At 49.1% G+C, this 19,843-nt stretch overlaps 1 protein-coding gene across 2 annotated transcripts in view; it reads right to left on the bottom strand.

Annotated features, from left to right (window-relative positions):
* LOC118215235 (D-glucuronyl C5-epimerase B) overlaps positions 1-15,806 on the bottom strand; it is a 50,853-nt gene extending 35,047 nt beyond the window's left edge. Inside the window, exons 1-2 of one of the 2 annotated variants that reach the window (XM_035395796.1) lie at positions 15,611-15,806; positions 7,967-8,050 (exon numbers count right to left, since the gene is read on the bottom strand). The gene's annotated coding sequence lies outside the window, so the exon portion shown is untranslated. The remainder of the gene's footprint in view (positions 1-7,966; positions 8,051-15,610) is intronic. The other variant, XM_035395799.1, reaches the window with a different exon arrangement.
* Between the last annotated feature and the right edge of the window lie 4,037 nt (positions 15,807-19,843).

The raw sequence follows: 19,843 nt of genomic DNA, 5'->3' as shown, positions 1-19,843 counted from the left end.
GAGAGACGGACGAAAGGGCACGAGTCTGCCCACAGACATCTCATTACATCATGTCTCCTCCCGCTACGCTACGCGAAAAACTCCCCGACAGCTCATTAAGGAGGGCCTTCCTTCTACAAGTGCGCTTTAAAAGATTGCTGCGCCCCAGTGTATTTCTCCCCATTTCTAATACCCAATTACACTAGGTCCTCCGTCCAATCAGAACAGCTCAGACGGGCGCGCACATTGGGGTGACTGAACCCAGCAGCCCTGTGTTCGCGCCCGATGTCCAAGCAAAGCACTCAGGTGTGCTGCAGACGCGCCCACCTCTCTGTGGCAGTTCTGCAAGTCAGGCCGACCCCCACTAAATGAACTGCTACTGTGACTGGAGTTTCGGGACTAGCTTTGAGGAAGCACCGCCGGTTCTAACGCTGTATCTCCTCTCTATGCTCACCCCCCCCCCCCCCCCCCCCCCCCCCCGTAAGACTTGTGTGGCAGTAAATGTGTGGAAGAACGTCATTAAGGTGTGGGGGGCGTAAGCCAGCCGAAAGGCGAGGGGCCGGCCTTTCAGGGGAGCCTCTGGGCTGCCGGCAGACGGCTGGAAATGTGCCGATAATCTGAGCGTGGCAGCCTCCCCTCACCCGAGCGGCTGAAGGTCAGGACACTTATCTCCCCAGCGCAGGCAGCGATCTAAAGCAGCGGCAGGTGTCCCTCCCCCCCCACCCCCCCGTCACCGTGACAGCGCTCAGCACACGCACAGCCAGACCCCAGAGCACATTCATTAGAGAAAGTATTCCATTTGTTTCCCTTCCCCTTGGCTGCCTGACTGACGGCTCCCTCTGAACAGGCAGCTTGTAGCGCGGCGCTGGCTGTCCTTGTACTCATTTGTTTTCCTTCAGCAGCCCCAAAAATTGTAAATCCGTCGGGGGGAAACTGGGCTGTTTTTAAAACAGCAACCGTCCAGGCTGCAGCTTCAGGAAAGCAGTGATGTAGGAGAGGAGGGGAGGGGAGGGGAGGGGAGGGGAGGGGAGGGGAGGGGAGGGGAGGGGAGGGGAGGGGAGGGGAGGGGAGGGGAGGGGAGGGGAGGGGAGGAGAGGAGAGGAGAGGAGAGGAGAGGAGAGGAGAGGAGAGGAGAGGAGAGGAGAGGAGAGGAGAGGAGAGGAGAGGAGAGGAGAGGAGAGGAGAGGAGAGGAGAGGAGAGGAGAGGAGAGGAGAGGAGAGGAGAGGAGAGGAGAGGAGAGGAGAGGAGAGGAGAGGAGAGGAGAGGAGAGGAGAGGAGAGGAGAGGAGAGGAGAGGAGAGGAGAGGAGAGGAGAGGAGAGGAGAAAATGATCAGTGAGTGTTCAATCTCATCCTGTGCGGTGTGCTTCCCAGGTCAGTCACACCCCCTAAACCCTGAATGGATGAAAATCCCCGGAGCTCAACAGGGGGGCTTCAGGAGTGTGTGGGTACAGGAGGGGGCTCTGACTCCACTGTGGTGCCAAGCTTCTATTAGCACACTTCACACGCGGCCCTCTTATTGTGCTTCTCCTCAAGGGCTGAAGATGATGATGACTTACTGAGAATGACGCTTTGCCACTGTGTACTGTGGAAAAATACAGACGCTGCTTTCAGGCGGATCTGAACTGTGTGTGTGTGTGTGTGTTTGTGCGTGTGAGTGTGTATGTGTTTGTGCGTGTGTGTTCGCATGTTCGCTCCATCCACACACCACTCAGAATGTCACTGAGTGCACGCACAGTCACACAGGCCACAGAGCCAACATCCCTGCAGGCAGACACTGCTGGGTATCAGACCCAAGGCCTGACTAACAGGAAGTGACACAACCGATGACCGTTTGCTGCTAAAGTTCACACCAGGAGTGGGCACTTCTGTGCTAAAGGTGTGCAGTGCTGATGTAATCCAGGCCCCGCCCCCCTGACGTGAGGGGGGGCTGCGAACGCGGCGCTCCCCTGTTCTCTGAGGCCGCAGGCGCACGGCGATGTGTGCAGACGCAGAAGACAGCTTCGCTGGTGCATGATCTACACGCCGTTAAAGGACTATTATTACAGTATACATTTCTTTAATCAGAGAAAGCTTGGTGTTTAATCACCAGATAAACATTTGTAGACACAGTAATTAGGCAGATTTTGGTCCCCCCCCCTCCCCGTGCTGAGGCTGTCAGCCGTGAGGAGCGATGGCGCTCTCTGGTGAGGGAGAGAGAGAGCTGGGCGCATCGACGCTAGGCTGAGGCAGCCCGTCGCCGCAGACGCGCGGTGTCCGCACGGTGTCCGCACGCGAGCGCGAGCCCTTACCGCACGGTGTCCGCACGCGAGCGCGAGCCCTTACCGCGCGGTCAGGGAGCGCTGGGCAGGTGGGGCCCAGCAGACTGCCGCCGTCAGGTTTCCCTCTCAAAGCCAGCGCTGGTCTTCAGATATGAGTGGGGTAAGGGGGGGTGTGCAGACTGCTCACGCATGCCAAGCGGCTGCTGTGGGCTCTGTTTGACTGGTGAAAGCCCCGCTCTTTCACGAGCCGTGTGCGTGGGGGAACGGGGGGGGCGAGGCCACAGCCACACCGCCCCTGTGTCCCGGACCTGGGTGCCGAGAGGGGGCCTCCACAAGCCCCCAAAGCACGACGGGACACCTGAGCCAGATAGACAGGACTCAGCATCGACTCCGGCAATACCACCCTGTATCCACAGCCAGGCAAAACACAGGCGACTCCTAAAGAAACTGGAGTCGCATCACAACCAGAACAAGAGCAGCATTAGCTTCCTGAGCTAGAACCAGAACAAGAGCTGCATTAGCTTCCTGAGCTAGAACCAGAACAAGAGCAGCATTAGCTTCCTGAGCTAGAACCAGAACAAGAGCAGCATTAGCTTCCTGAGCTAGAACCAGAACAAGAGCAGCATTAGCTTCCTGAGCTAGAACCAGAACAGGAGCAGCATTAGCTTCCTGAGCTAGAACCAGAACAAGAGCAGCATTAGCTTCCTGAGCTAGAACCAGAACAAGAGCAGCATTAGCTTCCTGAGCTAGAACCAGAACAAGAGCAGCATTAGCTTCCTGAGCTAGAACCAGAACATTACATTACATTACATTACAGGCATTTGGCAGACGCTCTTATCCAGAGCGACGTACAACAAAGTGTATAACCATAACCAGGAACAAGTATGACGAAACCCCTAGAGAGAAGTACCGGTCCAAGTACAGGGAACAACCGCATAGTTCAACTTGGACCCTGGTGGTTAACTGATTAACACTAACAACGAGAACGGCAACAACGCAATCTATGGAAAAATAAAAATAAATAAAAATACAAGTAGTCGTTAAGACTGGCGCATCAACTAAGTCACCTATTAAACAGCTGCCTAGTTACAACCCTAAGTTTAGTCATTTACAGGGGGGGAAGGGAGGGATGGGGAGAGGTGCAGCCTGAAGAGGTGGGTCTTCAGTCGTCGTTTGAAATGGGTCACAGTCTCAGCTGTTCTGACCTCCACAGGGAGGTCATTCCACCATCGTGGGGCCAGAACAGACAGGAGACGTGTTCTGGAAGTGCAGGTGCGAAGAGGGGGAGGTGCTAGGCGTCCTGAGGTAGCAGAACGGAGGGATCTGGCTGGCATGTAGGGTTTGAATATCTTGTGACGGTATGCTGGGGCTGATCCCTTGACTGCCTGGTATGCTAGAACCAATGTTTTCAATTTGATGCGAGCTATAACAGGCAGCCATTGGAGGGTAGTGAGCAAGGGAGTTACGTGGGAGTGTCTGGGGAGGTTGAAGACCAGACGAGCCGCAGCATTCTGAATGAGCTGCAGGGGTCTGGTGGCAGATGCCGGTAGTCCAGCCAGAAGAGAGTTGCAGTAGTCCAGGCGGGATAGAACCATTGCTTGGACCAGGAGCTGGGTTGAGTAGGTGGTGAGAAAGGGGCGGATTCTGCGGATGTTGTATAGGACAGAACAAGAGCAGCATTAGCTTCCTGAGCTAGAACCAGAACAAGAGCAGCATTAGCTTCCTGAGCTAGAACCAGAACAAGAGCAGCATTAGCTTCCTGAGCTAGAACCAGAACAAGAGCAGCATTAGCTTCCTGAGCTAGAACCAGAACAGGAGCTGCATTAGCTTCCTGAGCTAGAACCAGAACAAGAGCAGCATTAGCTTCCTGAGCTAGAACCAGAACAAGAGCAGCATTAGCTTCCTGAGCTAGAACCAGAACAAGAGCAGCATTAGCTTCCTGAGCTAGAACCAGAACAGGAGCAGCATTAGCTTCCTGAGCTAGAACCAGAACAAGAGCAGCATTAGCTTCCTGAGCTAGAACCAGAACAGGAGCAGCATTAGCTTCCTGAGCTAGAACCAGAACAAGAGCAGCATTAGCTTCCTGAGCTAGAACCAGAACAAGAGCAGCATTAGCTTCCTGAGCTAGAACCAGAACAAGAGCAGCATTAGCTTCCTGAGCTAGAACCAGAACAAGAGCAGCATTAGCTTCCTGAGCTAGAACCAGAACAAGAGCAGCATTAGCTTCCTGAGCTAGAACCAGAACAAGAGCTGCATTAGCTTCCAGAGCTAGAACCAGAACAAGAGCAGCATTAGCTTCCTGAGCTAGAACCAGAACAAGAGCAGCATTAGCTTCCTGAGCTAGAACCAGAACAAGAGCAGCATTAGCTTCCTGAGCTAGAACCAGAACAAGAGCAGCATTAGCTTCCTGAGCTAGAACCAGAACAAGAGCAGCATTAGCTTCCTGAGCTAGAACCAGAACAAGAGCTGCATTAGCTTCCAGAGCTAGAACCAGAACAAGAGCAGCATTAGCTTCCTGAGCTGGGCTGGGCCTGATTCTAATACGGCTTGGCATGCCGTGCAAACGGAGAGAACCTCGGCTCAGAATCCGCTGAGATAAACCTTCACCCTGCCGCTGCGACTCGGACCGATTTACAGCGCTGCCGATTGGCCAGCTGTGGTTGCTAGGGGAGCTTACAGGGGGAGAATATCGCGAGCCAGAGGCGTTCAGCCCGGCACGGCGTTCGCGGCAGCGGCCGTGGCTCAGAACGCGTGGCGTGCGTCTCCGGCCCTCCGCGTCTCCTCTGCCGGTAAGACCGGGTTCAGACACTCAGAGCGCAGACGCACGCACAAGCAGGCGCCGCTGCTCCACATGTCCCAGCACAAGCATGCGTGAGGCAGACGCGCAATTAAAGGACAGCAGACTCCGGTCCCGGGAGCCCCAGTGCGCACCCCGAAATCTGCACAATAAAAGCAGCCACAGCGCACTTAAACTCCCTGACCTTAACTCAACCCACAAAACCCCCCCAATCGCCCCGCTAAATCCCACAAAGCCCAGCTTAGCGGCCCCGCCCCCCCGGCCGCTGCGTGTCTGAAACCGGCAGCGCGGGCCGTGCATTGATTACCAGTGTGACGGGCACCATAAACCCCGCTGGCTGCGCTGCTGTATTGATCCCGCATGCCTCCCATCCATTACAGTCTTAAGTCTACAGCTCCTTTTCGTGTTCCCGCTGAAGTGCCTAAACTTTACCGCGCGCTCGTGCCGGTATGACGGGAGCGCTGAGGAGTCGGAGCGCAGCGCCGTCGGGGGGTCACTGGCCCCGGCGAATGGGCCCCTTGTGAACCCCCCCCCCCCCCTTCTGGGAGGAGACCCTGGCCTTTACAGGAGGGACAGACCAGCCCACGCAGACGTGAGCCCCCATACCAGAGAAAGAGAGCGAGGGAGAAGCCACGGTGGGGGGTGGGGAGAGAAAAAGAAAAGGAGACACAGAGTGGAGCGAAAGAAAGGGGGGAAAGGGGGAATAGCGAGAGAGGGGTGCAGGTGAGGCAGAAAGGCACAGAGAGAATGCAGCAGGAGAGAGAGAGAGGGAGAAAGGGGGGAGAGGAGAGGGATACACAGAGCGATAAGAAGCCTTTCGGCAGGGGTCAGCACCGGGGTTAGGATGTTATCAAAGAGCCGGACCGCAGGGGCCTCCCTCTGCTCAGGGTCACGACACGGAGACAGCGACACGCTGCATTAGAGCGCCCGCCAGCCAGCTGCTAAACCCCCACCCTCTCCCGCCCCCGCCCTCCCCGTCCCCTCCCCCGCCCTCCCACGCCCTCCCCCGTCCCCTCCCCCGTCCTCCCACGCCCGCCCCCGTCCCCTCCCCCGCCCTCCCCCGTCCCCTCCCCCGCCCTCCCCCGCCCCCTCCCACGCCCTCCCCCGCCCCCTCCCCCGTCCTCCCCCGCCCTCCCCCGTCCCCTCCCCCGTCCCCTCCCCCGCCCCCTCCCCCGCCCTCCCCCGTCCCCTCCCCCGCCCTCCCACGCCCCCTCCCCCGCCCTCCCACGCCTCCTCCCCCGTCCTCCCCCGCCCTCCCCCGCCCCCTCCCCTGCCCTCCCCCGTCCCCTCCCACGCCCTCCCCCGTCCTCCCCCGCCCCCTCCCCCATCCCCTCCCCCGCCCTCCCCCGTCCCCTCCCCCGCCCTCCCACGCCCCCTCCCCCGTCTCACCGCTTCCTCCAACAGGGCTTTAGATGCTCATTACCGCAGCCGGTGCATTAAAAATAGGCAGCTCTATCAGAGAGTGTGAAGGCTAATTTACTCTCCAGATTCCTCCCGCTCCCCTCCGCGCTCAACACCTCTCCCTACCAAGAGATCAGAGTCGACCGACTCCCCCCCGCACCCGAGCACCCCGCTCTGTAATTACCCTCAGCAACATCATGCACATCTTAATTAAAGCACTCTTCTGGCCTTGCCACCGTCTCCAACGCTTTAACAAAAGCCCATCCAGGAGAGGGGGGGGGGGCTACTTCAAAACAGCACAGGTGTGAGATGTACTTTAATATGTCGACATCACAGCTGACCTCTTAATTACCATTTGATAGAGTTTAATTTGTGCGCTTTAGTGTGCGTAAGGGATGGGGGTTTGCATTTCAGAAATCCGGCTGGAATTCAAATGAGCCGTTCCACTCCGATTTCCATACAGCCTTCACCATAACAAATCCTGGAGCTCCTTTTGAGTTTCCGAAAATGCCGCCCGTGAAAACCGCTGCCTCATCTTCAAACTAATGCAGCCCATATCTGGCTCAAACATGAAAGGGAAGCATCTTCACAGCAGCGACAGAACTGCTGCATCACACGAAAAAAAACTTTTGATAATAATTTGCACAAGCATCAAAGGAGGAATAAGTTATTTTGTTTTTGATGTGAAATGAACTCTTCTCGGCGAGCAGGACTATTCTGCCTTTGTAGTGCTGTGGTTAAAAACAAAGAAAATGAAAAATTTTGTACTAATATGACCCGCATTCTCTTCAAAGAGCCATCAAATGAAAATGGTACTGACGTTTTTAGAGTGCTGGGTCATATTTGTTTCAGTCTTCAGTCCAATAATGCTAACTATCAGTTAACATTGCTCTTTCTTCAGTGGCTACTGTGTAATAAAATACCAGACGACAAGAAAGTTGGCGATCCAATTTCAACTGCTAAAGATGCGGGCATTCTTTGCCAGCCAATCAGAGCGCGGGGGCGTGGAGCAGCCCTGGCAGGAGCATCCTCGGGAGAAAGCAGAGAAGCTTCTGGATTAGGACAGAGATGGCAGGAGCTGGCAAAGCCTGACAGCGCTTCACTGGGGAAAACGGCACGCAGTTTGGGGACTCTGCTTGGATTGGATTTTAAACGATGGAACTGGCTTTGAAGTGAATATCCTCCACAGCCTTCCCTAGATCTTACGCTGCATTGTCTTCTCCCCGCGTCTGCACACAAAGAAATGAATGCACAAACAGCAGACAGCTGAGGAGAAATGCGCCGGAGCGGCTAGCGCGGGAGCGCGAGCAAAGACACACAACAGACAGTCATTTTCAGCAAAGCAATTAATTCACTCTCTATGAGCCGGGAGAGCTAGGTAGCTAATTACCCTGCTGGCATTTGGCTTCTGCCTGGCGCCGGCGCGGGGAAAAGGCCCGAATTCCCCGCGCGCGAGCCTCCCGTCTCCCTCACAGGCACACCCAGAGCACCAGCTGCCGGTCTGGAACAGCAGATTTAGCAGCCCTCACCTGCAAAAACAGCGGCGCGGCGGTGGGAGTTCTCTCCTGGAAACGTCCGCCTCAGTCCTGGGAGCCGGCCTGCGTCTGCTCCGCCTGCCAGAAGACACAGCGGGAGCGTCAGCGGATGAGCGAGAGCAAAGCACGCGCGCCTCAGCACATCGTCGTTCATGAGCGAGCGTTCAGAGACGACAGGCTGCTTCCCAAACAGGCCTTATTTCGCTAACACAGAGCTGATTTAGGCACGTAGCACCCTGTATCTGTGTATATACTACAAGGCTGACCTCATTACACTGGGGATCAACAAACCTTCACAGATCCAACCATGCCAGCCAATTAAAATGCAAGGCCTTCCGTGGTTACTCAGTTAGCAAGCGTATTCCACATCAGTGGTCTGGATAATGTGACCCCTGAGCCAGTTCCTGCCGGTTTCTGCCAAGCTGTAGTCTTGCTACTGCACATATGAGATATTAGGCTGTTAGTATATTAGCCCAATACATACAAGTGAGCTACGTTTCATTGAGATATTAGCCTGTAAGTATATCAGTCCAATGCATACGAGTAAGCTACATTTCATTGCGATATTAGCCTGTTAGTATATTAGTCCAATGCATACAAGTGAGCTACGTTTCATTGAGATATTAGCCTGTAAGTACATTAGATCAATGCATAAAAGTGAGCTACGTTTCATTGAGATATTAGCCTGTAAGTACATTAGATCAATGCATAAAAGTGAGCTACGTTTCATTGAGATATTAGCCTGTAAGTACATTAGATCAATGCATAAAAGTGAGCTAAGTTTCATTGAGATATTAGGCTGTTAGTATATTGGACCAATGCAGTGCAGCTACAGTACATTTCATTTCAGGAATGTAAAACTCAATCCCCAGAGGGAGGCATGCATGCTGGGTTTTGCTCCAATCTCTGCCCTTGCTTTGCAGAATCATTGCATTTTTCAACACTTTAAGGGTTTCACATACAGTATTTCACAGCATAGCATTTGCAGAAATGATGTGTCCTACATATACATGGATATTCAACTTGGACCAATTAAGACAGAAGAACAAGTTGGACTGAAAACTTGCCTTCACATGGGCCTCCATGAACAGACCGACAGTCCTTATAAGTGCTGTGCAGATAATTAAAGCCAGTCAGTGGGATGCACCGCCCATATCCCATCCTGTGAAACGAGGCACAAGGACGAGAGGACGAGACTGCCAGCTCCGCCCGTGTGCCTGCCTGCCTGCCTGCACGCGAAGCGCAGTCCTCCGACGCACGACTGTCCCGGCGGAGACGGCGCGCTGGCGAGGCACGAGCGGCGACGGGCGGCCGCAGCGTGCGTTTCAGAGCAGAGCGAGCGTTCGTCTGAGCGCGCTCTCACAGCCCCAGTGGGACGCGGCAGCGAGCCTATAAACACAGTCACGATAAGGAGGGAGGAATCAGGGGGAATACAACCTCGCGGGCCTCTCGGCCCAAAGCCCCGCCCCTTAAGCCGGTCCGCAGGAGTCAAAGGGGCGGGGGCACAGTGTGTGTCACCACCTCAGGGCTTGGCAACAATACGAGCCATATGGTGCCATCTACCAGTGGCTGACGCTGGCCGGCGCCACTCCGGGACACACACAGTCCATGAGCGCTTCTGTCAAGCGGACTGCCTCTCTGTCCACTAGCTGTATGTCCTGCGTTTGTGGCGGTGCTGACAGCAGGAGGAAATACGCATTTATGCTCCCACCCCCCCCTCAATAAGCTCCTCATCTTCACCACTCGCCCAGCGCGTGTTTTCAGCAGCCTATTCTGCCACTGTCTTCCACAGCTCTCTCTCTCTCGCTCACTATTTTTTGCTCCCTCCTTCTACGCGAAGAGAAGTTCCAGCGGGATGCATTACGCAAGTGAGCGGTGTTTCCGTCCCTCGCAGCACCCGAAACTCAAAGCTGAAGATGACGCAGCAAAACTTTCTGATGTGCCAAGAACAGGCTCTCATCACACAGGCGCCTGCCACAGCGATTAGCGTCACTCATAATGACACCACACAGTCCACATATGACTACAGCACGCCTGCACAGAATCAAACCAAGAACCCACAGGATTCTAGGAAACAAACCATTTTGGGCATAAATCATATTGTGTAAACAAGTGAGTGCCACAAACCAGGCGGAACTACATACAATTGAGTTTACACACACACATCAATAAATACAACAAAAATACACATCTAAAATGCAATCATAATTCAGTGGAACTGATTGGTTGCCCGTACACTCCTTTCATGAACAATGTGTGAGTATTCCCCTTTTCTAACCCCGAGTGGTTTCACCCATGTAAACTCAGTCTACAGTCCCCAATGGTGGCGCCCATGCACCTTTTTAAAACTGGTGACTGCCAGTTCAGTGAGCAATTTACATCTGGCTTCCCACAATATCCTCATTAATATAAAATGTAAATCCCACAAGCGTTCAAACGTTTTTAAAAATGCATAATCCGTTTTTCTCCCAAATACACATGACAGTCTTTAGTCTTGTGCAGCCATGTAACTGGTACCAGGAAATACAGGTGCAGTTGTCTTGTAATCAGTTTTAATAACCCACATCCCTCTGTGGCACAAAACCATGGTTGCGTTTTCATCAAAAAGTCCCCGCTCAGTTAACCTACAGCTTAACATTCATTAGAACAGAATTACTTTATCTGTCCCGAAGGAACTTCAGATGTGGCACTATCAAAAATACAATACAGAACAGCAACAGTAAAAAAGTGGCACATACTCTGGCACACAAACCAGTGAGAACAGACAGTACAGTAAAATGACTACATGCCCCAGCACCCCAAAAAACATTTAAGACCCGAAAGAGGCATGATAAGTCCAGCATCGATCTGGTCCAACATCAAGACCAACAGAACTGCCGCGGTTCAGCACCAAGCAGTTCACCTCCATCTACCACTCCATCATGTGCCGGGGACGTGAAACATGTGGCAGGTGACGTTCAATGGCTGTCAAAAAATCTGACAGCGATCCCCAGCCTCATACAGCGGCTGACGTGCTGGACACCTGTCCTTTCCCAGAGCTGGTAAATCAGGGGGAAAGGAGCAGCACTGCCACTTTATTGCTAGGTTCAGCGCGGAGGTAAAAAGCAATTTGAAGAGGATTTCCTGCTCAGAAGCAAGCGCAGGGGGATAAGCAGCGTGGAGCACGCCATCTGCCTCCCAGGCCAGAGCCACGTCACTACCCATAATCCCACTGCTGCCAGCACACTGACCCACACAGAGCCACGCCAAACGACCACCACTACAAAAAAACAACAATAAAAGACTCCGTTTAACCGCCTTTCCATCAAAACTGCAAAGGCACTAAGTGAGCAAACAATAATAAATTCCACACTACGCTTTGAGTCTTAGAAAAAGCTTATCTGAAGTTCATTGATGAGATTTTCCCCAGATGGTTCAAAACAGGATGTCCCCTCCCACCCCAGCTCCTTACAGTGCAGAAACCCAAAATCAGCAACTCTGTGTTCTCTCTCCCGGACTAAGTCTAAAAACAGGAAGCAGTGATTGGACACACAGTCACAGGAAATGCAGGGCCATCTTTTTACTGAGCTCTGAAGTTGCCACGTAATCCTCCACGAACACTGGGAAAAATACACACTTTGTTCATTTGTATTCAAAAAAACATTTGAATGCACTCTCAAAAACACTCCAGTACAATCTGTGTGTATTTTCAAACGTATCTCTAAATTCAAATCCTCTGCATTTAAAAAATATTGCCGTTCCAATAAAACCCTTCCACAACATGGCTTAATATCCGCCATGAAAAACTGTTTTCTTGCCCTGACGAGCAGGAGAGCTGGGTCTGTGGCCTCCTTCAGGAGACAGGGGCGGCGGCCTCCCGCTCTCGCTGCGCGTCTGAGTGGCGACACCCTGGCGCAATCGCACCCTGAGTCCTGCGCCAGCCCCAGCACAGCCACGCAACGAGGCGCCAAGGCCAGGCCCCAGGGGCACGTGCCCAGCCGGCTAAAGGCGGATGAAAGGCATGAACACAGGGAGAAACGAGCCCCCCCGCCAGCTGGGGTTCCCGCCACTACCAGAGGGCACTCAACGGTGATCCTGCTCAGATCCCACAATTTGGGCAGAGCACAGCCAATCACAAAGGAAGGACGCTGCACACGGAGCAGGCTGATCTTTTCCCTGATACCAGTCAGGAGATTTAAGCCAGACAATACCCAGACGTGTCTGACGTGAGAATTTAAGACAATCACTGCTTCAAGCCTACTGCCAAGGCAACGGGGGTGTCGCTAACGGGGAAGTGCGCTGCCGAACCGCAGAGATGGAGAGCGAGCGAGCGAGGAACAAGAGTAGCTCCTGCAAAACTGAAAGGCAAGGATTCCTGACAGGACGAGAGAGAGAGAGAGCATAAAGGCTCCTGAGATAAATCAGGTCACGCTTTTAAATAATGCTGCTAGTTTGTTTCACAGTGTAGCCCCTAGAGGAACTGTCCTGAAGTGACTCTGCACACCGGGGAAAGAGAGTGTAGAGTACTCAACAAACACTCAAAAACCAAGCAATACGGACAAACTCATGTAACTTTATCCAAGGAATAAAATCACAAAATTAACTAATTAAACTAAAGGAAAAACTTCCATATGCGTAGAAGCAACTGCCTGCTTCTAATTAGCAGTGGGATTTAAATAATTACTCACACTTAAAATGCCTGGTCCTTAACTGACATATTACTCATATTTATGAGACACTCTTTCACATCAAGCTAAATTTGTCATTCATTTCCGAGGGAGGAATGGGGAGCTAATTTAAGTTTTACAAAATATAAATCCAGGAAAGAAACTGAGAAATGAATGCCATACTGAAGGCAGAATGAATGCAGCATACCCTATCTGCGTTACATTATTTACACCCTCTGCTGCTCATAGCGACTGAAAGATCCAGCCTTCCTCCAGCATGAGGAATGCCGTGGGATTAAAACACAGTCACATTATCAAACACCCATGAAAGGAGCCTTGTGGATACTTAGCAGCTTTTAGAAACACTCCGGTCAGTTTGCACTCTATATTTTAATATTATATTACAGCCGTGCCTATATTAGAGCCATGCTACAGCTACAATGTTACAGCTATTTTTGCATTACTAGATTTTACTGTATGACGGCAGCTGCATTTGCCAATGAAGCAAGCCAAAAAAAATGCCTGTGTGAACCATTATTTAAATGTTATGAACCCCCTGACATTTAGCTTGCTTCCTAGATAATTAAAGTCTCAATAGGGTACTTAAACTAATAATACACTGCTTAAGAGATCATGAGGACAATCTCAATCCCTTATCTGTCCCCACAGGCTTATCTGAAACAGGACCTTGCATTCCGCACCAGTTCTATTTTCTTTTATTTTTTTGCAAATGGTGTACATTACAGCCGGCGGCGGATAGGTAGGAATAAGCGATAGCGCGCTCTGCCCGCAGAACAGCCGCTGAACTTGAGGAAGCTTTCCCCTGGCCGAGCCGTTCTGAACCCCTCCTTCTGGCGCGAGCGGGTTGCTCTGCTGGGGCTGCCAGCTGAAACTCAGGTTTCAGCGCTGCCTAATGCTGCCGGTCGGATGTGTCTGATCCGCGGTAAAGCCCGGAGATAAAAACGCTCAAGGCAGGGAGGACCAGCTATGCCCACCTACACGAGGTAGGGCTTTGCCATCTGAGCCAGTCCAAAGCAGGACCCACACTGTGAACACTTAGACGCAACCTTTTCGGTGTCTTACAGACACATAATTTAACATGCCAAAAAAAGAAACTATGCAAACCATGCGCAAACGAAGGGCAAACCAGTCGTAGCTTGCACGGTTTAATGTGCAAAACTCAGGCACACTTACTGGAGGAGAAGTCAAAGCTACAGCTGGAAGCCTACATCTCATCACCGTACTGCCTTTTAGTATTAAACCCTGCACTCTGAAGGGTTTCTTCAAAGACCATTTAGAATGAATTGATCATTTTATTGAAAAGCTTATTGATCTTCGTCATTCAAGCAGGACCAAACCAACTGATCAATTTCTCCTCTGCCCGCGACTATACTATGCACAAAATATCTGCCGCTGGAAAATAGGATCTATTTTTGGCAGGGCGTCATAAAACACATGGGCTAATAAAAAGGACATTCATTAAAGTGGGGATCTTTGAATTGGCTTTGGAAGGACGCACATCCGCCATAAATAACATTCATTTCGATAGCAGCGTGTAGTCTGCCAATGCCTGACCATAGCGCTTTTTTTTACATTAAAAATCAACACAGCGCACAGACCACTGCACTATTTCCAGGAAAGGAGCAGAACCGCTGCAGCCTGGCAGTGCGACTTGGGCAGACTAAGTAAAGATTACAAGAACAACCTGTACTTTACCTAGATTAGTAAAATTCCTGCAGGAACTGTCGGAGAAATTACCCCATATATGGCATTCCCGGAGGGTTCAAGAGCTATATTGAAAATAGATAAACTCGGCAAAATATGACAATAGACATACAGACTTTGGAGGATATAAAAAAGCACTATCATTCCAGATCACCGCCAATCAAAGTGACGCATCACAACGAATAGCTATCTGATGTGGTACAACATCTGTTTGTTTGGATTTAACGTTAGTATACAAGCGACCACTCTGACGAATTACGTGCCGCAGAATCTATGTTAATAACAATTTCCATATTACCATATTCACGTTATATCACAACAAATATGTCGGTACCTCAGAGTAGAAAAAACATGTCAAAACATTTCAAACAGGAATGACATTTATTGATGATAATAAAAAAATAAGGACAACGGCGATCCCTCTGTACTGGAGGTCAGAGCAACAGTACCGGTGTATATCAGCGCTCGAATGAATTTCAGAATCATACCACCAATACTGTCAGCTGTTTACCCAAATCCTACAATGACATTAGGAAACACTCGCGCAAAACGAATGCAAAAACAAAACTGATTAAATCGCTGAATTATGGGTTGCAAGCGGTACATTACACTTATTCCTGTGATCGAATCGAAAAGTCTAGTTAGACAGCCAGGAGAAGGGTGAGTGAACACGAGCACATCAATGTTAGTAGGTTTGCAGAACAACCCAGTTGCTTGGTCCTACTACAAGCAATATTTTCCGCTTGCTGAATGAATGCACAAGTACTACTTCCATACTTAGCAGAAAAGCAGTATTCTAAAAATGCACAGCTTGCTAACTAGTCGCTCTAGTCTAACGAAATGTAAGCATTACCAGCGAACATTAGTGAGATACAGACTGAAATGCAACGGTGAGAAACCTAGCTAAATTAGCTAGATAGCGGGTTAGCTTCGCGACACATCATCCCAGAGACACAAAGCTAACAAGCAAACAAGCTAGAACGATTCAACGAACTTAAACGTCATGTTTAATGTCTTCAACTTGATAGCTTGTCAAAAAGTAGCTGGTTCTGTGGAAAGACACAGTTTGCAAGCCAGCTAGCTACGTGTTATATCAATGCCGTTAGGACACAACGTTGACTGGCTAACTTGCTAGCTAGCTATTAATGTTCTCGCCCTATCCAAAGCAATGCACTAGCTTGTTAGCTAGCTAGCGAGCCCTTGCTGCGAGAAGGGGTAATTAAAGGATATTTATCTTTTTTTTTTTAAACGAATGCCTTCCACCCACCTGTACAGCAAACAGATTGTATCCTCTTCTGATTCTACGCTGAATGTTCAGGGGTATTGCGAGGCCTTGGGACACAGTATATGCGTTTATACTCTATATTATAGCCACCTCAAGAAATGCCCAGCTCAACTTCAGACAGAAACAACACAGCGCATAGACCACAACCGTGCCTCCTCAAGCACTCCGCTACCGCGAGACAGTGCGAGACGGAGGTGGTTGGACGAACCAGTTAGAGGGCTCAATGAGGGACACAACGACCAATCAATTTTCAGCGGCCTTCATTTTATCGCTAACCGTTTATTCGTGGAGATGCAAAGATTGATGGGAGAACTAGCCAGTTAAAACTTGCAACTTTGAGCTAAGAATCGCTCCGCAGTGTTCTCTGATTGAATGTGCAAATTTATGAACATTTTCCGTACCGACGGGCACTCTATAATTGTTTCACATTGGGACTTTTAGTAGGAGTGTGGAGTTGTAACTGAAACCTGCACTTAAAATATCTTAAATGACAATACATGTTTTAGAGTAATTTTAACCAGCCGTAAATCATTCGAGAGCCCATGCAATCCAAATAATAATTTAAAATAATGATATTTTACATAATCAACCAACGAAAATAAATAATTTTATATTAATTAAGATTTTAAATGAGTTTTTCTGCACTACGGGATGATTTAACATTGTTCCTTTGCATACCATGTCTCTTACACAATCAAAATGGCATTTACATTTTAATTAAGCAGTAGTGTGATTGCTTAGTGGGCTGAAATTAATATCCAGCAGACATTCCTGTCTGACCTCCACCTCTTATTTTTTAAAGTACATAGGCTGCTTTGCGTCGAAATTATTCTTATTTTCTCTTTTGTAATTTTGACAAAAATACCAGTTGTTATCATGTGGCTGAGATAATTATTTAAGCGGAACGAAAACATGTGACTGCACATTTAAGACGATTCATGAAGTGGCAATACATTATGCCTCTTATGAAGCTTATATAAATAATGTAAAACATTTACTTTGCAAACTGTCAAGTCTGGGACGGTTTTTATACAGTAGTGCAGTGAGCACTGCAGCACTGCAATGTTACCTAATTGCCAAAAGGCCAATCACAATTGGTGAGCCTGCTATGTTCTTTCTTGTGACATCACCCTGCCTGCCAGATGTGGTTGCTACATTGCCCTTCCCTCTGACTGAGCACTCCCCTGTGCTCTAACTCTCATGGGCACATTCCACTCTGTCACCAATGTGGCAAGAGGGTAGCAGCCTACTTGCCAGATGATGCAAACAAGCTCTGCTCTCCCATTCCACAATGCAATGAAATTACCTCATCACTAAAAGGCAAGTTGCAACATCAGGCCACAGTGCGTTTCCTAGCAATGTCACCCTGCCCGACAAGTGTGCTCACTATAATGCTATGTATAGCCCTGTTCTGTATTACCTGAAGAATGAAGAGTGAATTTGATTGTTCTTCAACTGGCATTAATATTTAAAGGGGCAGTTCACCCAATAGTTAAATATGGCTATATTTACACTTACCGTCCAGAAAGTTTTGCTGACATTTGACACGTTTTGTAGATATCCACAAGATATCTAGATAACCAGAAAGGACCTCAGTGGTGGCCCATGTACTGCATGTTAAAGCCACATATGAAAGGCCTTCCTCTGATTCCACTCTGTGCAAGCTTAGCTATAGTCTGCGGTGTGAAAAAAAAGCAAGCTGGCAACATCACATATTTTATAGGCATTGGTTACTTCTCATTAATTGTACATTGAAAATTCAGGAACATGATGCAGTTCCATGGCAACATTATAAATGATTTTGTTGTTGACATGGAGAGGAAGAACATCCTTCTTGTCATTAATGTGAAGAGGAAGCTCGCCCTTCTTGTGAAGAGAGTGATGTTGACAAGGTCACAACAGAATCACCATCCATGTAATACACTGAGACTGCTGTGTGCTTTGGCTGTGTTGCTTTAAAGGCATTTTTTTCCTCCATAAGGGAGAAAAGATGCACACATTCCACTTGAGAGGAAAAAAGCTCAAACAATAGGTCCAGAGCTTTTCAATTTCATGGGTGGCTGTGTGATTCCTTTTTCCTCCTGCGCTCCCTCTTGGCTGTTGTTTTAAGAGGCAGACGGATTTTGGCGCTTTGTAAAGATAAACTAGACCTGGGTCCTGTGCGTGTTGTTTTAGCAGGATCAGGCCAGGCACCCGAATCCGTTCCTGTGACAAGGTAGAAACACGTGGACAGCCTTTCCTCTGCAAGTTGTAGGCTGTTTACCATTTGATTGCACAGCAAAAAGCCTCCATAAGTTCTGAGCCCTTACTGATGTTAATCGATGCCATGCTGTGCATTAAACTAAATGATGTCAAATTAAATATGTAAGGAACAATGCAGTTTGTTGTTTCATTGATCAAAGTGAGATTTATTGTTCCCTGCAAGTGGGAGGGTTCATGGAGTGAGTCAGGGATCAATCCAGATGGTCTTACTGATTATGATGTGTTTGCGGGGTAGGGGGGGGATAAGGGCCACCAGCCATAATTACGCAAATTAACTGGGTGTTTTAGTACCTCTGGGGGCATAATGGAATTTTTTATGACCTATTTTTTGTGAGCAGGACATATGCAGAATGTTATGTATATCTTTGCACCTTCAATGCACAGACAGTCTAATTCTTTTTTTTAATTTAGCAGACAGTCCAGAGCACACACAAGTCCATCCTGATAAAATGCATTTAATGCATATCACAACAGGAAGTATAACAACAAGACAAAACAAGTATAACACAGGCAGTTATACAGTGATTGAGCATTAAACTGAAAAAGACAGTTATAAAATCTTACCGACAACTGTAATTGTTCCAGTATATATAACAGTGCAATTACCCTGAGTAGTAATCCTGAATAGAAAAGTAAGTACATCTTACAAATGTGCACATTATCTCATTTAGATCTATATAAGCTGCAGTATATCAGCTTATTGGGCATTAATGTTCACACTGTGGCAAGCAATGACCCGTAAACAATGCTACCTTACATCATTCTTATGTACTCATAGTCAATAACCATAATGAATGTAAGAGCAACATTACACAAGATCAGCGTCCACACTCTAGTGTGGAGTAATTGGAAAATGGGTGCTAGGCAGAGTAGGGCCCAGGTTATTCTGAGTAACTGAAGTCTGGAGGGGGATTGTATTCATAAAGAGCTTCATACTTGGAATGCTTATCTAGGATCAGTATGGATAGCCATATCATAGGGGCAGAGGAAGCCTTATCCTAGATAAGCACTGAGATGCTTTATGAATAAGAGCCTGGGTCTGCTCCAATTTTTGCAGATCTGATGGCTGTAGTTTGGTCACTTCTCACACAGACCAATAAGGATATAAGATAGGGTCTGGATAAGGCCACAGGGTTGAGGATGTGGAGAGGCCACAGGGGTGAAGAGTGACTGTTCAGATGATGTGAGAATTTGAGTGCAGACCTGTAAATGTGGGAAGCACTAATGGCCCAGGCAGCCCAGGAGCTGGGCAGCACTGTCTGGAACTCAGGATGAGCTGTCGTCAAAGGAAGGCCAGTGCACGGAAACAATGAGAAATGAGATATAGACGTATTTTGACGTGTGGAGGTTGAAAAATCCATCTTTATTTTAAACTTAATTTCATCAGAAGAGTCCCTTGATAACCATTACTCATTTTCAATGTTTTTTTAAAAAATTATTTCTTTAAACGACAAGTTTTTTACCAGTGTTATTTGTTTCCTCAGTTTGGAATGTCAGGTCACTTTTCGAGCCTGCCCCATTGGTGCACCACCCTCTGTGAATCAGGGAAGTCAGAACAGTGTGCACATCCTCTGAAGTGCATGCTGGTCCCTGCAAGTTCTATTCACTGCTGTTGACCTGGCTCATAATATAGTAAAGAGGCTTATGCTGTAGTACATTCTTATTGTTAAAAATACCTGATTTAGAACATCAGCTAGATTAAGGAGAAAAATGCAGTACAATAATTACCATACAGCCAATAAGCAATAATACAATGATAACAAAGAATACAGATCTGCAGGTGTGAGTTTGTGGCACAGGCAGGGGGACTGGCCAACTGTAACAGTTGTCTCATTGAAATAAGGGCCTGGAATCGGAGCTTATATGACTAGGTGGTGAACCATCAATGGGTTAATCTTGCCTTGCAGAGGAAGAACCTGGTGAAGGGTGCTGAAACAATGTTCACCGCATAGC

Source organism: Anguilla anguilla, chromosome 16 (genome assembly GCF_013347855.1).
Source record: "Anguilla anguilla isolate fAngAng1 chromosome 16, fAngAng1.pri, whole genome shotgun sequence".
In the NCBI taxonomy this organism is placed as follows: Eukaryota; Metazoa; Chordata; class Actinopteri; order Anguilliformes; family Anguillidae; genus Anguilla; species Anguilla anguilla.
The sequence above is the reverse complement of the archived record's forward strand: the minus strand, read 5'-3'. Positions and strand labels throughout refer to the sequence as shown.